The sequence below is a fragment of the Myotis daubentonii genome, chromosome 12 (assembly GCF_963259705.1).
Source record: "Myotis daubentonii chromosome 12, mMyoDau2.1, whole genome shotgun sequence".
In the NCBI taxonomy this organism is placed as follows: domain Eukaryota; kingdom Metazoa; phylum Chordata; class Mammalia; order Chiroptera; family Vespertilionidae; genus Myotis; species Myotis daubentonii.
In genome coordinates this window covers 50,028,709-50,038,203 of record NC_081851.1, presented here as the reverse complement: position 1 = coordinate 50,038,203, position 9,495 = coordinate 50,028,709, and the positions used below count along the sequence as shown (strand labels likewise).

The 9,495-nt window shown below is 46.5% G+C and overlaps 1 protein-coding gene across 2 annotated transcripts in view; it reads left to right on the top strand.

The window, feature by feature from the left end:
- Positions 1–4,702: 4,702 nt before the first annotated feature.
- The window catches only part of SPTBN1 (spectrin beta, non-erythrocytic 1), a 178,679-nt gene continuing 173,886 nt past the window's right edge, over positions 4,703–9,495 (top strand). Inside the window, exon 1 of one of the 2 annotated variants that reach the window (XM_059659812.1) lies at positions 4,703–4,933. The gene's annotated coding sequence lies outside the window, so the exon portion shown is untranslated. The remainder of the gene's footprint in view (positions 4,934–9,495) is intronic. The other variant, XM_059659810.1, reaches the window with a different exon arrangement.

The following is a 9,495-nucleotide window of genomic DNA, read 5'->3' as shown; positions in this document are numbered from 1 at the left end:
AGATATAATGGGCATACAGTTTAAGGTGTACAGCATAATTATTTGACTTACGTATATCATAAAGTCATTAATACAATAAGTTTACTTAATATCTATCATCTCATATGGAATAAAATAAAAAATGTTTTTCCTTGTGATGAGAACTTTTAGGATTTACTTTTTTAATAACTTTCATTAGAGCCCACAGCAGTGCTAGTGTCATCATCTTGTACATTAGATACCTACTGCTTATTTACCTTATAACTGAAGTTTGTATCTTTTGACACCTTTATCCAAATCCCCTTTCCCCCACCACAAATCTGATCTCTTTCCTTTTTAAAAAAAATTAAATCTATCTTAGGAAGTATAAACTGGTATCTTATAGTGGTTTTGATTTTCATCTTCCTAATAATTAATGTTATTGAACATATTTGTATGTGGTTATTGGCCATTTATATATCTTCTTTGGAGAAAATTATATTCAACCTTCTTACCCTTTTAAAAAAAATACATATATATATTTCTTTATTGATTTCAGAGAAGAAGGGAGAGGGAGAGAGAGATGGAAACATCAATGATAAGAGAGAATCATTGATTGGCTGCTTCCTGCACATCCCTGAGCCCTACTGGGGATCGAGCCCCCAACCCGGGCATGTGCCCTTGTCTGGAATCGAACCTGGGACCCTTCAGTCCGCAGGCCAACCCTCTATCCACTGAGCCAAACCAGTTAGGGCCTCTTACCCATTTTTGAAATGAGTTGTCTTTTTTGTTGTTGAGTATAAGAGTTCTTTATTCTGAATATTAGAGCCTTATCAGATTTGCAAATATTTTCTCCTATTGTGTAGATTGTCTTTTCACTTCCTTGATACTGTCCTTTGATGCACAAAAGTTTTAAATTTTGATGGCGTCCATTTGCCTCTTTTTTGTTGTTGTTGCTCATGCATTGGCGTCATATCTAACAATTCATTGCCTATACCTTGAAGTATATTTCAAAAGAAAAATAAAGTGATAGCTTTATAACTGTAAAAAGACATGGTTTGAAGTTTTATTTTACTCAAAACTTATAAATTTACATTAACTTGCTAATCAGTTGATAAATGAAGTGTTTATTTGAACGTATTTACCAAGCGAAAGACCACTCTTTTTTTTTGGGTAAGCCACAGCGATCTGACACCCACTTTTGATTTATTTTTAGTTCATTAAGAACTTAGAGACACTTGCATAGCAACCTGGATTTGAAATATTTCACGGTTTTTATAATTTCCATTTCTCTCTACTGTTATTTTGCCCGCATATATTTTTATGACAGTATTTTTAGCCTTTAGTCAGACATTTCAAAAATGTTTTCACTGAAACAGCTCTCTTTTCACACTCATTTCATTGGTTTGTGTAATGCTTAATTATAATAAGTGAACTTATTAAGTATAGTAAGTATAACTGGGATAAATAAATTTGGGAACAAATACAACTGGCTTCATAAATATACACCACAACTGGAGGGAGCTGAAATATAATATACAGGTGTAGCAGAGGATATAGTCTACTAGGGGGATGTGTCCGTGTGCTATGGACAATATGCTTACAATACAGAAAGTGTAATACAACCGGTGGGCATCTACGCTACTATTCAAGAGGTCTAAACTCAAAATTACTTTAAGAATTTTTTAAAAATTGTGGTAACATAACATAAAACCATTTTATGTGTACAGTTCAATTGCATTAAGTATATTTACATTGTTGTGCAACCAACACCACCATCCATCTCCAGAACTTTTTTCATCATGCAAACAGAATTACTTTTTAATAATTCATATGCAATGCCCAGATACACAGTTCTGATATGCTAGCTTCTAAGCAATCTCTGGCACCGTGTAGCTATGTCAATAAACTTGGAAAACTATTTCAATAAACTTGGACAACTCACTTGACCTACCAGTGTCTCAGTTTTCTCATCTATAAAATGGGGTTAATATGTATTCCACAGAACTGACAAAAGGACAACATATATTTGCTGAAGCACTTTAAAAACTGGAAAGCATTTTATACTTGCTACTTGTCATCATTATTATTAACAGAAAATTTGAAGACCCATTATATCTGCAAAAATTTTGTAATAAAGTACTATTTCTGTGGGAAGCATGCTTTTAAAAACAGAGAGAACAGACATGATATGGATGAGTTTCAATTTCCTTTAAATCAACCTTGATTCTATTGTGAGGATAATAAACTTCAACAAAGCTGGACCTGAAATATTTGAGAACAATCCTTTTGAGTTACCATCATTACTAAGGCTTTTTATCTTTTCTAGATTATTGCCTTCCACAAAGATATATGTCTTTTCCAATAATCTCCAGATTTAGACTCTTTTAAAAAAAAATCCTCTCCCAAGGATATATTTTTGTTACTGATTTTTAGGGGGAGAGAGAAAGAGAAAGAAACATCAATTGGTTGCCTCCCATAGGTGTCCAGACCAGGGATCGAATCCGAAACCTAGATACGTGTCCTGATTGGGAATTGAACCTGAAACCTTCTGATGCACTGGACCACACTCCAGCCAACCGAGCCACTTGGCCAGGCTAGGCTGTCTTTTTTTTGACCTGTTACTTCCTCTCTGCTCAGTGGTAAACGGGGCTCTCCTGGGTGATGATTTTTTTTCCCACCAAAAGGTAAGAATTTGAAATTGTGAACAAGTATTTATAGTGAAACTCTGAATCCTTGTCTTTCACATTTTTGGAATGCTTACTGCCATGTAAGGACCTTGCTAAGGGTGTGTGCGGCCTTGTTTTCTGAAGGAAATTTTTTAAAGTAAGTGAGAGTGGAATGGGGTAGTGGAGGTGACTCATCCATCAAATGAAGATTTATTCAAGTACTTTTATTTGTGATAAAGGAAGCAGTTAAGAGTCACCATTTCAGAATAGCATTGGAAGAATTTAAACAGGCATTTCCCAGTACTGCCATTGTTTTCTTTGGTATTTCATTAACATTTTGAGTGGGGATATGCTGGGACCCATGGACCCAAATAAGTGAAAAAAAACACACACAACTTTCGTTATTAGTGGATTTCCAGTGTGACCTAATCAGGGCAGTCACTTACATGTTGCTTCTGTTCTGTCCAATTCAATTCAACAAAAAAATTTGGCGCACCTCCGAAGTGCCTGCTATGTACAGTGAACAAAGAACCCTGCCCTTGGAGAGTTAACCTTTTGGCTGTGTTAATCAACCTTCTGAGAAAAATGTTAAATTATCTGCCTTCCTCAATTTTTTTCATATATGTCAAATGTAAACATTGGTACAAACATTCAAACTGATGGTGAAGGCCTAAAAGGAAGAATCATATTCCTAAATTGCTGGGACAATTTAATGTTTTATGTTAAAAATTTCATTTAAAAATACATATAAAAATATAAACCCACCAGGCTTCTGTTCCAGTGATTTGAGGTATGAGCATGATCCAAACTATTTGTCTTTTATTTCTGTTTTATTTGTTTGTTTGTTTGTTTTGTTTTTAAATTCAGGGGTTGAAGGTCAGATCTTTAGGGGAAAAGCCTTGAGTCTTTTAACCAAAGGCCCTTTTCCCTCCGAAGCTTACAATGCCACCGTTGGGCACCTACCCAGCATGCACGAAGTCAGTTTCTCCAGACTCTTTTCTAAAGAGCATTTCTGGTCGTGGTCATGGTGATGACACCATATTTTCTCCCCAGCAGTGGTGGTTGCACAATTTCTATATAGCCTGGGGGATTGATGGGGTGAGCCAGAGGTTGGGAAGGGGCGCTGGCACTTGAGGAAAACGTCGTGTCATGTCCTGCTATGTGGGTAGGGGGAGAACTCAAGCCCTCAAGCCGTAGGGACCTCCGCTGCAGCCGGGCGTCTCCTCCCAGGAGCGAGTGGCTTAGGAAGAACACCCGCTACAGGTGGAGGCGAGCGTTTGGGGCTGCAGGCAGGAGCTGGAGGAATCACTCTTGGAGGATCTGTACCTCGAGGGAAATGGTGGGGAAAAAGACTCACAAAAGAGGGAGATCTGGACTTCTCCGGAGAATAACCCTCCTCCCCTCGTCTCCCAAAATTTCCCACGGAGGGATGACCACCGCTCTTCCTCGGGCTGGACGGAGCTTTCAGGGCACCACCACCGAGATCTAAACCCAAATCAACCAGGTGACGTTCTAAAGCCTCCCTCAACGCATTCTCTCCATCGCGTCCCCAACGCCAACGTCGCGGGGGAAGAGAGGCTGCACAAGTCACGTAGGAAATTAGGCTGCCCCTTCTCCACGGCGACAATCGAATTAGCCTCAAATTAAACGTGAAATTGGCCCTCGCCGGCTGGGCTGTGGGGACAAAGCCCCCATTGTCCTTTTGCCCGGGTAGAGAGGCGGCGGTGCCCACCCTGCCCCAGCCAGCCTGGGCCGGTCCCCGCCGCGGCGGGCGCAGTCGGCGCAGGGCCGGGCAGAGCCTGGGCTGGGGGAGAGCGCGGACGCGCCCGAGGTTCCAATCGCCAGCTTAGCAGGCGCCGGGTGGGCGGCAGCGGGGCTCCGGGCCGGCGTGAGGGAGGAACCAGGGAAGGGGAGCGGAGGACAGCAGAGGAGGGTGGAGGGGGTGCGGGAGAGCGCGAGTGCGCGCGCGCGTGTGCGCGCTCCGTCTCCCCGCCCCTCGCCCCCCCGGGCTGCTCCCTTCCTCTTTCCCCCGCCCCGCGCTCCCGCCCAGCCCCCGGAATCAGTGCAGCTGTTGCCGTGCGGGCTGCGGATTCCTCCAGTCCCTCCCTCGGCCGCCTCTCCGCTCGGAGCGAGCGCGCAGCCCGCGCAGCAGCGCCCACCGGTCCCGTCCTGTGAGCCCCGACCCCAGCCGCGGACAGCCCCAGCCGCGGCCGCCCCGCGGAGTCGCCTCCCGGCCCACCCGCCCGGCCGCCGAGGAGCGGGAGGAGGACGGGACCCCGGCACCCCCACCCCCCCATCCTTGCGAGGTAGGTAGGGGGCCTGAGGCTGGAAGATGCCAACTCACGGGGGCTGCCTCCTAGGCGGGCTCCTGGGCGGCGGGCGGCCGGGAGGAGGGGCGCGGGCCCAGGCCGGGAGGACGCCGCTGGCCCGCCGCTGCCCGGCGCCCGGGGAGCGGCGTGGGGGCGGGGAGGCTGCAGAGCCCGGGCGGGGGCGGCGTGGGGAGCCGGGGACTCGCAGGCTTGGTTCTTCCCGGGGTTTGGCGGGGCAGGGGCGGCAGGCCCCGGGCGAGGCAGCCGCCAGCCCGCGGTGCGCACCGCGGCAGCCCAGCTCCATCCCAGGCGCGGGGGCGCCAATTCCTCCTCCCAGCCTCCGCCGCCTCGTCCCTCCAGCCGGGCGCGGCGGCCCCTGGCGCGGGGGTGGGTGCGGAGTGGGCAGCGGCGAGGGTATATTTTCGGGTGCCCTCCTTCTCGTCCTGCTGGTGGGAGCGGGGGCGGCGTTGACAGGGCCGGGCTCTGAGCCTAACGGTACGGGGGATGCGGCCAGGCGTGGTTCGGGCTGCGCCGCGCTGCAGCTGAACCCGAGGCGGCTCCCCGGCACCCCCCACACCGCTCGTCCTCACGCCCTCTTCCCCCACCCCCCGCGTCCTCTCCCCCCCCGTCCCCCGCCCCCCGCCCCCCCTTGGTCCCCACTCTCCCAGGCTCTGGGCGTGAGCCGCCTGCGGACGCGGAGCCGCCGCTGCGCCCGCCCTTCAGCGTCTGCCACCCTGTCTTCAACAGGTTTGTACCAGCGCGCGGACCCTCGGGGCCTGCCTTTGGGGTGGGGAGCTGGAAGCTCCTCTCGCCATCACCCCTCCGCGCCCGCGATCGTCTTTTGGGGGGGAGCCTTCCCTTTGTTTTGTGATAGGAAAGATGCCAAGTGCCTGCCTTCCAGATGGAGAGGGGGAGTGTTGTCGGGATCGATACACAAACCGTGTCCATTCTTCTTCCAGTCAAAAGCCAGGCCAGATAATAGTGAGAGGGAGAGTGTGAGGGTGCTTGGGCGAGGAGAAAGATGGATTCGGTGGGTTTATTTCAGTGGGATACGCGATTTTGGCAAGATGGATGGCTCCCGGTGCCCTCACCGTGATGCAGCACAATGCAGCAGTATCGCAGCCTCTCGGGGTTCTCACTGGCGGGGCTTGGCACGGCCACTCGGCGCCTGCGGCCCCCGCCCGGCCCCACCCAGGTCCGGGGCTGCCCTTGGCCGAGGCTCAGAGCTGCTTCTACCCCGTCATGCTGCTTCAGCTGTATGTGGGGACAGGAGGACCAGGCCACCTACCTTAGAGGGGAGCCTCTTTTCTTTGGGGTGCCCTCCTCCCTCCCTCCCTGCCTGTGCTTGGATGAAGGGGCGCCCTGCAGCGCTAATGCGGGTGGAGGGAGCCTGCCTGCAGTTGCGGACGGGAATCTGATCTCCAACCCTGGGACCTGAGCCGCTGGGAGGGGCTGGAGGGAGGCCGCGGACCAGTGGTGTGCGGAGGCAGTGGTGCAGTCAGTATTGGGTGGGAGTCGCGGCGTCTTTCTGTGGATCACCCGTCATTTGTAACCACAACCCAACTATCCATCGATTTCTTAATATATAAAAAGTTGGTGTTTATTGGGTCTTCGTAGCGATGACGTTACAGTACCTCTGTGTCTTTGGTCAATACGAAGAATATGAATTTTTCTTACAGGAAACCAATTTTTGAAATGAAACGATGCATCTGTGTTAGTTTTTATGCCCCTGAGACATGTCTAAATATATCCAGTAGTTGAATGGCTTGATTTAAAAGGAACTTACATTTTTTTGATGGGTAGTTAATGATTAACCTTTATTTGCTTTGCTTTCATCGTTTGCTTTTTCTGTAAATCAAGTACATATTTGGATGTTTTATTAGGGATGATTAGGTAAATGAGTGCCATGATTGGTGGTGAATTGATATTCAGACTTTTATAGATTTAGGTTAGTCAGGATTAATGGGATTATGGTGGTAAATGGCTTCATTTATGTTTGTGTATATGTATTTTTTGTATACATTTTTTTTTTTTTTTTTGCAGATGTGGCTGGGGAGGGGGTTGAGAAGGGCAGACCACCAAGGCCTCTGAGGCCGGTATCTGGTCAGAAGGAGATGGTTGCCAGTGTTCTCACTTATTTAGTCTGGGCCAGTACATAGGGAATGTCCCTTCTAAATGCCACTTCTCCAATCCATTTATTCAGTGTGAGATGGCAAATGGGATACGTTTCAAATGTCACCCCGTATAGGTGAGAAAGGGAATTTCAGTATGCTGCCTGGAAGGGAAGGTCAATGTTTCAAAGCAAGGGCGTGTCTACTTTTATTTTTTTAAATCTCTGTTGAATCCAGGTTGGTGGCATTTGACTTCTTGGTAGCTCTACAAAGTAGAACTGAATGCAGATTGTGTGGTTTATGTTCATTATTGCGAGTTTCCCTTAAGAGAGCCATTAAAATAGAGCACTTTTTGGATGTGGGTTTTAATGTTTTGCTGATGGTATAAAATAGCGTTGTGTAAAGATGTTTGGGGGTATCGTTCCCATGGATTATCCAGACATGTTGGATTTACTATGTTGTAAGAAAATGTCCTGTGTTGCTGTCACAGGAGGTTTAGCTGTTCTGACTTAGACACCAGGTGCAGAATCCGGTTAGGTTAAGCTCTTTGTAACTTTGTCATTTCTGGACCGACCAAAACCTTCATCTGAGAGAATGAGATGAAGAAACTTGGTCGCCTCCTGTTGTGCAGGCTTTCTGTGAGAGGCTCTCTTGGGCGAGGGTATTAACACCTGGCTGAGAGGTTGTAGGAGCCTCCCTCTCTGCTTGTGACACATCCTTAGTGGACTTGGCAGTGACAGGGTTTCTTTGGAAGAGTTTGTTGGCGTGGGTATTTTGTCTTGCTGTATGAAAGTATGACTTTACATGTGGAAGTACTGTTTTGAGATGGAAGGATTTTACTACTACTAAACAAACATAGACATGATGAGTGGAAATTGTTTGATGTGGTTTTTATTGAAATAAACTTTTCATTTTAAAGAGCATATTCTTAGAGAGAATTTTAAAGCCCAACATATACTTTTTTTTACATGCGGTGATGTGATGTTCCTTTAATTATGTTGGGCACTGCCCGACATCAGCATTATAATTGGGCTTTAGTTAATGTTCTGTGGATTTCCTTATGGTGGTAGTCTTGGTTTCTTCCTGCGAGACTATTGGGAATGTAAACCATTCTTCATAAGGAAAAGGCCAGTACTTCCTCTGGAAGAGTTACTTCTGGAGGTCTGTGGAGGTGAGTAAAACATCTCACGGATGTGCCTTATAAATTTTCAGACTTCGCTGTTTCTCAAAGCACAATTTCTTTACAAAACACCTGGTTTAGTACTCTTGAGTCTTCTGATAACATTGTCTGTATCCAAGTTCATATGGCATAGGAATAACATCATTATTCTCTTCATTTTGTTGAGTAAAATTAAACTATCCCAATTAGGCATTTTCCTAATGTCCCTTGCTATAATAATGAGGTGTGTGGAGCGAAAACATCAGGATCTCTTGGGAGTTTGTTGTAAAACGGATTCTTACAGACCCCAACCCAGACCTGTCCAATTATAATTTGCATTTGAACAAGACCTCTAAGCGATTTGTATGCCCGTTAAATTGAGAAACTACTGCACGTCTTCATCTAAGGGACTTCTATATCAAAAAGTTCCTTCTTGTATCTTACTTTTGTCTTTTCTTTTGCTCAGATATCAACACTGTTCTCCCCTTGTGTCACTAAGTGATTTTGAAGAAAGTGATGCATTCACTGGAAATTACTTAATACAGGAAAACATTATGAAGTTCTTTAATATTTCGGTGGCATAGTCCTATTAATTATAGCTTTTTAGATTACTCAGTTTTAGGGGCTTCTTTCTAAAGTTGATAAACAACCAATTCCCCCATCCCGCCCCGCCTCCCCTAGGAAGGCATTGGTTTTGAGATATCAGGGCTGGAGCCCAGGAAGCCCAGGGTCCCCCCTGCTCCTCCCGCTCCCCTCTGGCATCTTGTTCTCGCCAGCTGTTTGTGCTGGTGTATTCAGTATCCTGTCCTTCTGGGTCCTTCTTTTCTTGAAGTTGTTTTTTATTAAGTAATCTTATTAAGTACATACAAAATAATGCTCATAAAAGATACATTGCAAAATCACAAACCAATGGACACTCAGGCAGCCTCTACCCACTTCAAGAAGAACCTTATCATATAGTCAGAGTCCCCTAAGTACCCTTCTGTCTTCCCATCTGAAGCAACCACTGTCCTGAATTTGGTGCTTCTCATTTCCTTACTCTTTTTTATAGGTTATCCTTTCTAAAATTCTTAATTTTGTATGTTTGAACTTTATTTTTTATTGATTTCAGAGAGGAAGGGGGAGGGGGAGAGAGAGAGAAACATCAATGATGAGAGAAAATCATTGACCAGCTGCCTCCTGCACTCCCCCTACTGGGGATCAAGCCCACAACCTGGGCAGGTGCCCTTGACCAGAATCGAACCTGGGACCCTTCAGTCCGCAGGCTGACGCTCTATCCACTGAGCCAA